The 15,401-nt window shown below is 43.2% G+C and overlaps 1 long non-coding RNA gene across 1 annotated transcript; it reads right to left on the reverse strand.

Moving 5' to 3' along the window:
- Nucleotides 1-295: 295 nt before the first annotated feature.
- Nucleotides 296-3,334, reverse strand: LOC126547662 (uncharacterized). Its single transcript, XR_007602748.3, has 3 exons — nucleotides 3,185-3,334; nucleotides 1,174-1,383; nucleotides 296-393 (listed from the first exon to the last, which is right to left on the reverse strand). It is a non-coding gene; the product is annotated as an uncharacterized lncRNA (long non-coding RNA).
- Nucleotides 3,335-15,401: the final 12,067 nt, after the last annotated feature.

Genomic DNA, 15,401 nt, shown 5'->3' on the forward strand with positions numbered 1-15,401 from the left:
AAGTCGTTAGCATGTATAAAGGTGGTTAATATATAGTCGCTTCACAGTTTTTAGGAAGTACATAAAAATTTTATTCAGAGGTAATTACTTTTGCAATTATATATTGCAAAAATAAGCTTTGATTATCTCAGAATAAAATTTTTATTAGCTTCCTAAAAACTGCAGCGACTATTTATTAACCACCTTTATATATCCTAACGACTTGCTAGTAACATCCTGTCAACTATCTGTCTGTGGCGAATAGTGATTGCCCAGTGGCTAGGTGTGGCATGCAACAGAAGAAGACAGGTTTCCATTTGTGCTTGAACACATCCATTTAATATCCCCGGGCTAGTAAGGAGGACGAGTTCTCCAGCTGCCCTGGAAGTAGGCTGAAATGTTGCGTTGTGTAGTCTAGAAAAGAGAAGAAAAAGGCAATAGATTAGTTTTGCTACAGTGACATTGCAACACACCATGCATCTGTTTCTTAAAAAGGAAGTGCACAAGAGAGAAGCTTTCAACCCTGTGAGCTCTAACCATCTCCACCTGTTTTGTGCAAAGTCCTAAAAATGCATGAAATGACTGAATTAGTGCATTAAAGCTGGGAGCGTGATGGATGTGCGTAACACCAACAGATGCCCGACACAAACTCTATCATACCAATTGTCATCTACAAACAAAAGCTGTAAATCAACTTCAGTTTAATGAACTTCGATATTCGTATTGTGACCAGTACATGGGTTTCATGTGTGAATTATCTTAGGAAAGGCAAAGTGCCAGTCATAACTGTGCTGCAGCTTTGCTTGGGCACAGGTACATAGAAGAGTTGACTTTTGTGTTGCACTTAAGAACCACGAAATGATACAAGCAACATGTAAGCAGTTGAACAGGCAGACATTGTCAAAGTGAGCTTGTTACTAAACATGTTAGCTTTCCACAAGACAGGATATTATATTATCAGTCCATTCATATGACCAGGGCCTCTATCACAAAAATACATATGCCAACAGTAATGACAATTTTCTAGTTATGGTGGCAAAGCTTGCATTATAATATGCTATTATAATCAGGTTAATAGCTATTTTAGCAGGAAAGAAAGGAGTATACCCTAAGATAGCACTGAAATTGCCATGAAAGGAGTTTTGTTGAAAACTGCACAAAGAATATTAAGATGCTTCTTTGTGACACACATACCTACTATGGTGTTGACCTTCTTGGAATCCAACGGATCCTTCTGTGGAAGGCATTTGACAGCCGCCCAAAGAAGGACCTCCCTTCAACGTCTTCTATTGAAAAAGGAGCTTTAAGGAGGCCCTCCGTGAAGTGAAAGCCTGAGTTGTAAGCATCCAGGCACAGCCTCTTCAGCAGGCCCTTTTCAACGTATACACCGTCACCGATGTCTACCTGTGAAAGAATACAACCACCACAGATTCATTTTATACACGTTTGATCAAGGAATGGTTAGGAAGTAGGGTAAGGTTTGCAAAAACGGAAGTCGCTGCTTCTTGTTGATTCGGTTTAAAGAACAAAGCAGCCTTACGTATACCATACATGCATTGTACTGAGCTGTGTACTTTTACGTAAGACTTTCTTAGAAAGTATTGGGAACTTCAATGCGAAAGAAAGACATGCATCTGCCTAGAACTAAGCAAATGTGTGCCACCCCTTGACACAGAGTGAGATCTGGTGCTGTTTTAGTGATTAGCAGACATTGAAAGCTTCAAGCCTCATGGAGCATTGGGCCAAGCTGTGCTCGATTAGTGACGCACAAGTGCTCGAGAACTATCAAACAAGATGCAATAGTCTTCAAATACAATTCTGACTTCCCCTTGCAGACATGCAGTTTTCAATTTACTGATTGCACTTGGGTGTAAAGATTTTGTCTGACAGAGTGAATAAACCACATACACAAGCAGCATTTTCATAGTTAGCATAGTCTTCAATAGGTACTGATACTTTCAATTTAGAAAGCCCTGTATATTGGGCCTCATCAAACTAATTTCACAAAAGGTTTGTCAAGGTAGAAGCATAGAACTTTAGTCATTAGAAGACAAGTGAAAGGAATTAATTATTGCAGTTATTACTGAAAATTAAATTTTAGACAGCTCATCCCAATGAGAAATTGATGCAAGCAGTTTGTACATGCCACATAAGCATTTAGATATCAAAAATAGGGATTAGAGAAAACATTCCCTTAGAGGTTCATTAGTACAAGCAGCCATGCCCTCGAGGAGACATAACTTCTTTTTCTGTAGGCAGAAAGAGGCTCGAGTTTTTTATTGACATATATATGTGCCCATGCATATATGTCATCTCTGTTGTAAACCTTTTTTTCATGTACATGCAAGGTGTGTTTATAACATCTCATTGTGCACAAAATTTGCGTAATAATTTAAAGACCGCGCTTTTGTAGCGATGGTATTCCTTTTCGCTATTCGTTAGTAGGCTGACCAACGCCCCGGCCCGTGCTACGTACTGCAGCTGCCGGCCGTTAGCGGTGGGCGAGAAGAGTGATATAGAATCGAGGGGTAAGTATCGCTACAAAATCGCAGTCTTTAAATTATTACGCACTGCCGTAACCTACGATTGCAAGAGCTGACATCTCGTTATTAAGATTTGGTTGGTCTGTCTTTCTTAAAGGCCGGCGTCTGATTGAAATGTCTAGATTAAAAATGCACCTCGTTATTGTAATATCGGCCTACATCCGCTCTAACATAGAAGACAAATACGCGAAGACACTCAAGAACATAAACAATACACACAGGTTCTCGCGACGCGGACCTCCAAACCGAACTATATACATACAAAAATCTTCATACAAGCTTCTATCTGCTTAAGCGTCAAACATCGCAATCGTGTGACAACGCGCGAAGCCCATGATACATCGACGTATACATTACACATGTACTGTACTTGCGGGAATGCCTATATAGCGAATAACTTCTTGCCAGGAAACTACCGAACGAACACCAACTTTCAATGTGTTTTCATAATTGTGTGCCCATTCAGGCATAGCAATCAAGGCGGGTAGCAGAATGATAGTACGCTGTAACATCAGAGGAAGCTTTCGTGAAATTGCTTGCTAAATGTGCACAGCAACATGGCTAACATACGATAGGAAAGCGCTTTGCTCTAGCTAGTTACACAACGCTCATTACGTAAATCATAAGCTTCAAGAATGCGCGCAAGCGCCAAACTTGCTTACCTTTCAAGACTTGGCAAACGCTCCTTCGTCTAACAGGTACAGAGGCACCGACGTTTCTCTGGCGCAAGCACTGTAGAACTTCCGATGAACTCCAGCTCCACAAAAGCACAACCTTCAACAGTCTTCCAAACACTACAATTCGAAGCCCCAGTACCACTTTTCACGAGAGCGCGGGCAGGCAGCTCGGCAGAACAAAGGCAGCTCGGACGGGCGCTGTACTAGGGCACTCACTGACGACACTGGTGGATCGCTCGAAACACACGGCGAATCGAAACACACGGCGAACTAATGGGGTTACACGAGTCCGGAGGGTTTGGGATGGTCACTGCACACGACAAGGAGCACGTTTTGCCTAGGCACTTCTAAATATAACTCAAATACCACCTTACTGCAAGGAGCATTCACTACAACCAACGTGGTGTGTCGACCAAACAAATACTGCAGTAGCGCCACTGTGCGGTTTTTTAGAAAAATGTATCTTAAATGAAAAAATTGCGTGTTTTTTCCTAATAACATTTGATTGAGTCCTTTAATAGATTTGTTTGGTCCAAAAGTGTGTACTTTGTACTTTGTGATACGAAGTTTAAGGAAATGTATCTATAATAAAAACTAAGCGGATGTTGCCTTCAAGATTCGCAATTGCTTCAGGTGCATGCAGGTTGCAAAAGCACGGCCTTCGATATCGGACTTTGTCACTCAAAGGAAGCCGTAGCGGGAGGCGGAGAGGCATTTAGGCCCCAATCGTTGGGTTTACAGTGCCTAGGTAGGCTTCCTTATTTATAAAGAATATACGGGGACTTCAGCCGAACCATGAGCGAGCTATACAGACACACGCGGTACGATTCGGTGTCCGATCCGACGTGCGGCGCTGCATGCTACGGCATGAGCGGCGCGTAAGCTCCGCCCACATCCAGCTCCCCAGCTTGAGTTCATATCCACGTCGAGAAACAATATATAAACAACTCTGCACAATACTGCTTCGCTTTACGCGAACGCTGTCGATAAAATTATGCCCCTGTGAGTGACAGAACACTTCACGACGGCGCGTTGTCCACTGACGGCTCCGCTAAAGCCAGCGATAGGGCCGGTAGGCATAGCTAGGCGGACGTTGCAGACGACGGAGCTTGCGATCCAGCCCGAGCTCGTCGAAGAGTGCTTATTTTTGCCAAAACAATTAACACTGTACACTTAGGTCGGCCGTAATTAAATACAATTGGTTAACTCGACGCAGTCGTTGCGAAGGGCAAACATGCAAACGAAGCGAGCGGCCTCGCTCAGACGGTCGGTGTGTGATGTCTGTTCGCGAAATGCCCTCGCGTCGCGGCTCCCGATCTCACCAGTAGCTTAGTGCTAGTGTACAAGGCGCTGGTTTGCATAACAGGCACACGTTCGAGATAATTTTACTGAACTGGTAACTATTTCATGTCAAAAACAAACTGCAGCAGGCAAGGAAAAAGAATAACTGCGAGAAACCGGCCAGCCAGCACGGCCTCCGTGGAGGGAACGTCAGAGAACGTCACATGCCAGCCGCGCTGCCATTGACTGCGGCCAGACGACGGGGCAGTTGTCGGACACGTCGGACGATGAAAATCTGCCCGGTTTGTCGCACGCCGGACGTCCGATCCGGCGCTTCGGCACGGCAAAACACCTCGATTCGGGCTGAGTTTCGGCGCGTCGGACGCCGGATCGGACACCGAATCGGACCGTGTGTCTCCCGCTTTGGTTGGCGAACACGAGCCGATCAGCGCGCCGTCCGTGCAGCTCCGTCTAGTGCGATGGTGCATGGCCTACGGGCTTCTTTGACACCTACTGAGCACAAATTCATGATCACCGCTCATATACACGCTTCCCATGGCACTAGCTGTCGTGTTTTCGAGATTACGTGCCCTCATCTTGAATTGGTGAGACCATATTTCCTGTTAGCGTCCGGTATTAAAAGCAATTTTTTTCTATGAACATTCTACTATCATCTGTTACTAGGAAGTTGATTAAGAAATAGGAAAACAGTTACTGTGCAAAAAAACATTTTTTTTAAAAGCAGCCAGTCTTTGCATATTCATTTATAGTTCAGATGCTGTTACATGTTCATTTTTCACTAAATCATGTTTAACAACTTTCTAGTAACCAGTGTTACTAGAAAGTTGATTGAAAATTGTGGAAATTTACCCCTTTCCATGAAACAAGACTGTCTTGCACCAGCCATCTTCAATGAATAATTATAACCTTATTGAATAATATTCATGCATGTTTTGTAACTTGGGTTATGTACTTTAAGAACATAATTATTTTTATTGACTTCCTATTGAATCGTGTCTCTAAAGAGTTAAAATAGTGTGTCTTAACTTTCTAGTAACTTTCTTTTTACATACTGAAGTTAGAAAAGAAGTAACCAACTTTCTTTTGACAAACGTTACTAAAAAGTAAAAGTCAATAGGATGTTACTAAAGTTGATAGGATGTTGATAAAAGTTCTAAAGAAAGTAAGGAAGCATTTTTGTATGGGCATGCACTCACATGCCATATTTTTCTTCAGTGTTTTTCGTGCATTGAAAATAAATAATTGCACGCGTGTTAAACAGCGACGGCATAACCCGAGAACAGCGAGTAACCATTCATTAGGACTAAGGATCACAACACAACCATGTCCTGTTTCGGGCTATGAAAAAGATAGCGCTTATCCGCCGTCATTGTTTAGTGGCTATGTTGTTGGGCTGCTAAGGACGAGGCCGCGGGATGGAATCCGTGCCATGGCGGCGGGGATGAAATGCGAAAACACCAGTGTACTCAGATTTAGGTGCACGTTAAAGAATCCCAGATGATCCAAATGTCCGGAGTCCCACACTACGGCGTGCCTCATAATCAGAAAGTTGTTTTGGCACGTAAAGCCCCATAATTTAAAAAGAGAGCGCTTATATAAACGAAAAATTTAGTCGGGCATCAGTAGTACGTTGCTTTTGGGGGCGAGGACTTACGGAGTCGTTATCTGTCAGAAGTGCCTCGCTTGCGTAGTATGAGGGATAACGAGGCGCGCTCCTCATAGGTTTGGCTTACGGCGCTGAATAAAAACACCACACGACTCCCCTCGTGGGCATTTCTGTAAGTACTCTCGAAACGAAACAAGCTTTTTACTGTTAAAATCATAATTTTGGGCAAACAGAAAACACAGAATGGTTTACAGACACCATCTCTTTACCGAATACGCACAGTGAACGCCCACTGCGCACGGTCGCCGTGATGGAGTCCTCCGAACCGACTTCTTGCGTTAAAGGTTGACCATCGCTGATAGCGATTGTCAACCTTTATGTGAAATATGTGAAATATGCGAAATATGCTATTATAGTGTGCTGTCTGTGTAACCAAATGCAGCCTAATAGAATGAAGCCTTAATGCCGCGATCGCAGGGGTTCGCGATGACCGACGGCACGTCTGCATGCATGTCAGCGCACAATGTTTCGGTTTCCCTGCGAGCGCGTATTCGCACCGTGCCGTGAGATTTATGCTGCAGCATATGAGCATTTGACAGTACACAAGCAAACAATGTTGTGTGGACACTACCAGAGCAGTTCAAAAATAATCTCGTTATAACTAGGGACTTCGACGTCTACGACGGCAATTTGGGATGTACCGTCGCGACGATTAAATTTTTTTTCTTTTATTCTAAGGACTTGGACGTTTCAATATCATTATTTCTCAAGTTACGTCCCACTGCATGTTTATCCGTCTTCTCAGCGAGCAATCACCCCCTGCTTCTTTTTCTTAATCCAGTACATTTCATTGTTTGGTGCTACACAAGCATCAGCATGTGTCACGCCTTTTTTAATCTGCTTTGTACCGTTCCACTTCCATTCCAGTGAACTTGCCAGTATCGAGAATCAACAAGGTCATAGATCGAAGTTTCATGACATTAGCCGAGTAGCGCGCCCGGGCGACCGTCTCAGTGCGTGCTTTCTGCTTCTCCCAGAATATGGCAGTCCCGCCGCCGTATCAGGAATCTTCCTCGCGCAAGTGCTTGCTGCACACCCGAATTGTAGCCGATGGCTGCTTGCAGCTTCTAAGTTTCGCCAGCCAAGCTTCACGGAGCGTCTGGTCCTGCGGGTATGTGTGAAAGCTGACACCGGGCACCGTTGTGTACATCCGGCCCTGCGGCACCGAGAAGTAGCCTACAATGTCGGATGCCTCCAAAAGCAGCCACTACCTGTTATAGGGCTTTCAAGTGTTGTCAAGCGCACACCTGAGTCGTGAAAACATTCCCACTTAATTAGAACCGCAGCGCAGAGGAAACTTTAAAGTTTCGTTTTTAGCTTGCTTCGGCGCTTCCGGAACAGCCGACGCAGCCGCTGTGTCCACGTGATCCCGCATACCACGCAACGCCAATGGCGGCGCCAGCTTTTCCAGTGGGGCTGCTCGCGCCCAATACAGTTATATGAACATCTGAAAGTGTTTGTTTCCTTTCTTGCACATTAACTTATGTATCTCCTTCAGTCATATCGTATGTGGTTGTGTACGATACTTGTTTGTTACAGTTTCGCACTCGGGTAACATGTAAAACATCACAGATATTGAGCGGAACGTAAATGGAACTCTCTGCTTAATTAATCTTACTCCATTTCACTTCAATGCAGATAATATCTGCAAACGTGATGGGAAGTTGAATGGGAAGTTGGATGTGCCAACTTCCATCAGCAATTGGCGAATCGAGAGGTATTTTTTTCTGTCTCATAGAAGTTGTTGCTTTACCTCGTGAATAATGTTTGAGGCTCTCGCCCAATTATTTTCATAAATGTATGCGAAATACCTCCTATACAATATTTTGAGATTAAATTAATTTTTATTACGATTTGTCACTAAATATTCAACAAAGGATTATGATACAACCTTAATATTTTCCAATGGGTTATGCGCGATATTGGAATTAAATTATGTAATTTTGACACTCTAGCCACAAGTCAATAACTATTCATGGCTGAAGCATGTTAACTATATTTTAACAGTTGTATGTTGGTGGTTGTAATTGATAGCATGGTTTTCTTTCTCGACAAGGAATATAAAGCATCGAGTAGGCTGTCACTTCCGCCTTAGTGTAGCATAAATTTGGCTCAGCTTTGTTAGGATTCGTGAGGCTCCACAGATTCTTAATTTCCCTCAACGTTCCTCGAGAAACTAACAAAACCTGAAAGTACTGAGCCGCTTTCCCCCCATTGAAAGAACTATATAAGAATGAGACAATGTGCGCTCAAAGGTGACGACAACATTAAGAAGAGGACAGAGCGTTCACAATGGCTAAATGAAATATTAGCTTTAGCCGTGATTCTTCTGGAGGCTTCTTGACCTGTGTCAATCTTCCTGTCTCGCCTGTTCTCGGTCTACACGATATCGCTGTTATAAGATTTTGAGCGTTAGTATGTTCTTGCCCCATCAAGCATGTCCGCCCGCGAGTAATGACATAATTACTTACCCCTGATTTGCCAACAGTCACTGTTTTTGTAAAGCCTGATATCTGCTGATTGGCTGAAGGAACTCCTCGGAATCTGTGGCCAACGGCTGTCACGAAAGCCAGCTTGAACGCATTCTAAGTACCGGAGAGAGACGTCGGTCGCACACTGTCATTATATGTCGAGCGCGAAGAGCGGTAAAAGGTCGGCACATGGAACAGGACAAAACACATAATGGAGGTAAATCAAGAATTACTTGTACGTGAAGCAACGGTCCTTCCTCTGCGTAGCAGTACAAATAATCTCAAGTAGGAATAGTGGCAGAGGTGGGCGCTGCACATGTCGTGGTTGGAAAACAAAGTTAGGGATGCTTCACTGATTGCATAGCCGATCTTCATTTCCTGAACCCTTCGAACGTCGGCACATGGGGAAAAGTGTATAAATCCAATTATTGCGCCCCACACACATTTTCGATAGATTTCGATAGGCGGTGAGGTTTGAAGCATGTGCTTCCTGGTAGTCCATTTTACTCGTACGTATATGGGCTAAGGTGTTGTGAGCAATTAAACCTATTTCACAAAATATTGATTAAAACGGAAAAAAATTGAGAGAACCAAACGGTGGCGTACGGGATGTCACACGGGACATCAAGAATATATAAATAATAATAAAGGTCACATCCATGCACATTCTCAATAGAAAACAAAAAAAAAACAAGTGAAAATAAAGTTCGAACGCATAAGCGCTGTCACTACTGTGAAGCACCCCCCCCCCCCCCCCCCATTTGCCCGAAACCAAAAAAATTCACACAGCCCAGGATGACCCCTAAATAATGTGTAGGATTCGCCATTTTTACAAATTAGACAAAGTTTTCGCATCTTTTGGCCCATAAAGCGCACAAGTTAACAGCCCACGTGATATGTCCTGATATAGTTCACCAAAAGTACATCACGATGATCGAGCGCACTCTATTTCAATTGTGAAGTCGTTGGGGGAGGCGACGCAAGCTGTAATTGACGAAACAAAATTCCTGCGTATCTTGGTAAGTTAACAGAATGCCTTAATTTTAGTTCAGAGTGGCACTGCATAAAGAATAGATCTTTTCACTGTGTCATCGATTCAGACTGCCAAATACCATTTCACGGAGAGTTTCTTGACGATGTGTTTGTTGCTACGGGCGAGGAGAATAATTATGCCCATGTTGCCGTGCTCATAGGCTTGTTTTGCCATATCATCTGGCCGGTCGTTCACGGATAGTCCAATGGGACTGAGCACACACTAAATTACACATAATGCCCACGAGATGCTGCGCTGCGTAAGTATTCCGCAATTACAACAGTGTACATCTTGAAACAATAGTGAATTGTGTCTTGGCGTGGACGTAACTTATAAGCTCTAGTGTCGACTTCGAGTATGGGCAGACGACCCAGCTCTGAGCTGCGCCACTGTCCGCAAGAAATTTAGTTGATTCTTCTATGGCAAACAGCTCCGCTGTAGTGGATTGTGCCAAGCGACAAATCTTAAGTAGACGCTGTTCATCTGAGGCTGCAATAATAACAGCACACGCCAAGTAATTCCCGAATGCAGGACCCATATGTGTAATATGTTTTCTGCCTACATGTTTCCCGTAAAACTGAAGCAGAACAAGCTGGACAGCCATCAAAGAAGGAACTTTGCATTTGTTCCTTCATATCCGGGTAACTGAGCATGCAGATGAGACCCGCTTCTTAAAGGTGGCATTGTCAACAGTGGATGACATTTATCCTTTGTTAAGGTGCGGAAGGTCTGCCGATATTTTTCTCATTATGGTAGCACGGTTATAGATGGCGCCATCATCACCAAGTCCAACTTGTTTTCGCTGCCGAATGTAATATTACTTGTAGTACTGGCAACGAGTATCGAGTGTTGGCCGTACCAAAGTCACATGTAGCGCGAGAAAGGTTTCTGTAGAACTGCCTCATCGTGCACATACCGAGCAGCCCAAAACACGTATCGCGTTGCTCAATTTGGTCTCAGCCAGTTGCAAATGTTTTATCCACGACATGCGTCTATCTAGTATTACCCCAGAAAGGGATGTCCTTTCACACTTTATAAAGGATGGTTGTCGAGGCATACCCTGAAATGTTCCATAATGAAAGATAGTACCACTGGACTTACCAGCGGAAAGGGTCATGCCACATTGAAAATGAAAATTGATCACTGCGCTAATCCTGCCTGCAATGATTATTTTATAGCTTTGACCAATGATACCGAAGTCCGCAAACATTTTGATGGTGCCTCTACTTCTTAAAATGTAGAACTATTTTGCACACTGCAATTAAGCCAGATTGTGTTGGTGCTGACCCATTCGATGTGAGGACGTTGGTGCCGCAAGTTAAGCACACCATGGTACCCCCTAAACGTGCACAACTTTTCAAGAATAATGGAGGGTGGTATATGAACAGAATCATGTCCACGTTGCTACAGTTTGGGTTTATCTTGTTTCACCTAATTATTGAATGATCGAAACAGAATAGGAACCCTTTCATTTTTATTTATGAATTTTATATGTGTCTATTTGAAAGCTGTCCAAAGGCCACTGAAGTCGCCCAAAATTAGTTTCTAATGAAGTTCGTGCAGTTATTTAAGGAATAAGACAGACGCTACCTTGTCTTCGTCTTTTCTTGGTCTTTGTCTCCCTTTCAGGTTGTTATTTCACTACTAGAGATCACCAACCAGCCCAATCAGCCTACGAAAGAAAGCCTCTGAAATAGCATACAACCGAAAGATAGAACGAAACTTTCGTCCAACACGCCAAGGCTGCCTCCTTGTTGATTCCCTTTACCAAGTTGTGTTCGAATTTTATGCTACATGGACTGCTGTTAGGCGCCGTCAGCAGGCCGGCGATCCTCCCCACACAGGAACTCTCCCAACGTGTCGACCAGTATTCGCAAGTGTCATTCCTCTTGGTCTGTAGCCACCAACTTGCCCAACTGTCCATCCCTTTGACATTCCTCGCTTTCGCTTTATAGCTATACCACAGCGAAAGAGCTGAAGCTTCTTGACAATGCCGTCGCGGCCTGTCATCGAGGTTTGCATAACGTGCTGCGCAGCGTCTTCTATAACACGCGGTGTGCAGGAAGCTTCAGCAAGGCAGAATAGTGCGATGTCTAGACAGCATTCTTTCAAGCGTCGATGACAGTATTATCTCAGCTGGGGTAAGCCACTGTATGCAAAGTCGCTGCATTCCGGAACCATGCGTGCCCTTTCCTAATGTTACAAGCAAGTGCTGCATGAAGCGTTTGCCTCAGCATCCGATGATAAAACTTCCAGGCCCGTATTCCCAAAGTTCTTCACTCGTAAGTGCAATTTCATATTTCTCGACCGCATTCACTGATCATGCCTATGTCCAGCATCAGGGTTGTCTGGAACTTTCTCTAACGAACAGCTTTCGCGTAAGAGGTTTTTATGAATACGGGCCCTGTAGTTTAGACAAATTGTTTCATGAAGGTTTATATACACCGAGTGCGCATACGACGTCATCGAGGCCATCACGAGATCGGGTATGCCGACATCCGAAGCAGGCGCTGTCTTTAGGTTCAAATTTTCGCTCCTGTCGAGTTCACTGGCGTAGTATTTAGTAAATACGAACATGATAGAGTAATATGCGCGCCTGATATCATTTTTAGCTGTGACAACTGGTGTAAGGCATTTTAAAGAATTTGGATACGTATTCAGAAAAAACTCTTACGCTAGTTTGTAAGAGAAAATTGCAGTCAGTCCTGATAAAGGGGCATACTATTAGCGAAGAGAACTTATGTACGAAATGTCTTGTGAATACCGGCCCTGCACAGTAGTTGGCAAATGAGAGGCTGTTCATTGGGGTACTTACCTACTAAGCCTTGTTTGTTAGAGAACTAATACGAACTTGCTATATTAGTGCTAACCCCCCCCCCCCCCCATATTAAAAAAACTTATTTGCTGCAATAAACTATCTAGTCCAGGATAAACTACTCGTAGAAGCACAGTTGATGTAGAGCCGTCAGTAAGGTTTTACTTAAGTCTGACTTTTCTTTGAGTACTGCATACGTAAAAAGCGCTTGAATCATTACAAACTTAATATTTGTAGTTAGAACAAAACATACTGCGAGTACCTCATCATTAGATTTAGTTTGTTTCTATTCGCTTTTGATGCTGTCGAACGAACTGCACAACTATATGGGAAGGATTTTTCACTTCCATTTTGGCACGACGTCCACCGGTATCGACGACTTCATTTTAGGCGCAGCGATAAGTACATTGTTGTCATAGCGAAAACGCATAACGTGGTGTGTCATCATAATTCATTAATCACATGTAGCTAGTTTTGCAAAGAATTACAGCACGGACATAGTCCAGCGTTAGACGCAGCGCTATACTGCGTAGAAAATGCGTTCGAAATAAGTTTAATGGGTTCGCTGCTTTAAAGGCTATCATACCAAAAAATACAGCTGTTAATTTTGATATCTAGTTGTTTGAGTGATAAGAATTTATTTGGAAATTTCGGCATCTATATTGTTGCTGGCTTCTACAATGCAATAAATTGCTTAATTATTAAAGGATGGTGACATCAGATGAAATGAAGGCAAAGCTTCCACAAACAAAGCAGTCAATTTATTCACAGAAAAAAAGGATGCCACAGGAGGCTCGAAACAGCGCGTTCCGCTTTTAGGCTGTCGGACATAAGACGCTAAGAACACCACTAATAGGGACTGGAGGGACTGGAGGGACTGGAGAATACCAAGGAAGTCATAAAACAGTTTATAAGAAAGACACCAAAATAACGTTTTTTAAAGTGTGAGTTCAAAAGTAATAGGTACAACGCTTTGCAAAAACTGTCGAGCGAGTAGCCATTGCAGCGTGTGGGGCTATAAAACCAATGAAGAAAAATTATTGATTTATTTTGCTTATTTACAATACCTCAGATACACCTGCTGGAGGGTTTTTGGATGACGGGTGGGTAAGTATACAAATTGGTAGAAACACAATACTACTCCAGTAAGTACTGAAATGAGTAGCAGAATCAGCAAAGAAGAACAAGTTCGGCAGTATGTTACACTTCTGTATCACGTGAAGGCGAAAGCCTGCTGCACACTTGGTAATGCGCCATCTCGCATCGTCGCGTTGCTGCTTTCGCAGTTCGGCTAAGTCGGCTCGTTTTCGACGCGTAGCTGCAGCTTCGTGCGCTCGTATAGCGGAGTCAGACTCGCGCCAACGATGTTTCTCTTCGTCTTTACAATGCATCTTCTCAGCAGGGTATTGAAACGTATGCTGTTCTGCGTGTTGTATGGGTGATTTAAATGCGTGTATGCACTGTGCGCTTCACTTTGCTTAGCGCTTGTAGCCTCAGCCTTACGGGGTATGGGCTATTGTATTTTTTGCTTGCTTACGGTGCTGTGAGCTATTAAGAAGGCCACGTGGCTTTTATTTTTTGTACTACTCGACAAGACGCAGTGTTTCTGTATGTTATATGCGTGATTTCAATGAATGTATGCACTGTACGCTTCCCTTTGCTGAGTGCTTGTAGCCTGTACTTTACGAGAGGGACGAGTCATTGCATTATTTGCTTGCTGAGGGAGGTACGAGTCATTGCTGATGATGATAGTTTTCGAATCATTGGACCGGACCACTCATTTTTTTCACGGCTATCGGGGGTATGAACCAGTTGATGCTTTCGCCTTAAAGGCTAAAACTAAGAAATTGGCACATACATAGGTTAAGAGAACAGGCAGATGTGGAACGAATTAAAAATTATGCAATTTTGGGGAAACTCAACATACAAAGCTAAAGCTTATAATGCGGGGACATCTACAAAGAAACCACAAATGGACACTAAACAGGTTGTGGTAATCAGAGGTTCTTAAAGGCGTGCAAACAAGTGGTGTTTTCGAAACTTTCACGCAACAAAGTATAGCAGCGTTGGTGAGACATCGTTGTAATTCTGCTTCCATTGCGCAGCAGAGATACACGCCAGCATATTTTATTGTGGATGTGTTTGAGAAATCAGGTATAATTATCAGAGGAAACAATCGGTGCACCAGCTGCGAATGTACCTTCGAAAGTACATGAATGTGTTTGAAAGTATTTTATTGTTTAGTTCTCCTTGCTAATGCCTCTACATTGCTCAGCACACAAACTGTTTCTTTATTGAGAAGCGCTACTGGGGCATATTGCGGACAATTGGACGTGATATTCTGGGAAATCTAACAGGAGATTCTTCATCCTATATTGAATTGAAAATCACTAACCCTATTTATTATTTGCTGCAGGTGGCAGTGGCATCATTAACTCATCATCACCAGCTGCTTCAACAAACTCTCTGTAGGGCACGTGTGTAGGCATGCTGCCAATAAAACAATGTTGTAAGCGCTTAAAAGATAACTTCCACAGACGTAGAAAAATGTGCGCAGAACTGAACGCATTTAGTATTAGTTTTCAGCAAACACAATATACATTAATTACTAGCCAAGCTAGACGTACAACTATCGTCATACTTTTAAATAAAAATAATAAAAGAAAAGTAGATATTAACAGAAACCACATGCATTGGATCATAACCAGCTCGTGTAATTTAGTATGGGCCCTCTCGCCTGAAATAAGCCAACATGCCTCAAACAAACATATGGAACACCCAAGCGAATTGAAATGTTTGTTTCAAAGATGTAACAGTCAATATACTACATGTTACTTATCACAAGTCATTCGTTTTGCTTCGCCAGCGTGTGTTGTTGCCATAATGGTTGCGCGTATTCAGCTGTCTGTTGTGTC

This window comes from Dermacentor andersoni, chromosome 1, assembly GCF_023375885.2.
Source record: "Dermacentor andersoni chromosome 1, qqDerAnde1_hic_scaffold, whole genome shotgun sequence".
Classification (NCBI taxonomy): domain Eukaryota; kingdom Metazoa; phylum Arthropoda; class Arachnida; order Ixodida; family Ixodidae; genus Dermacentor; species Dermacentor andersoni.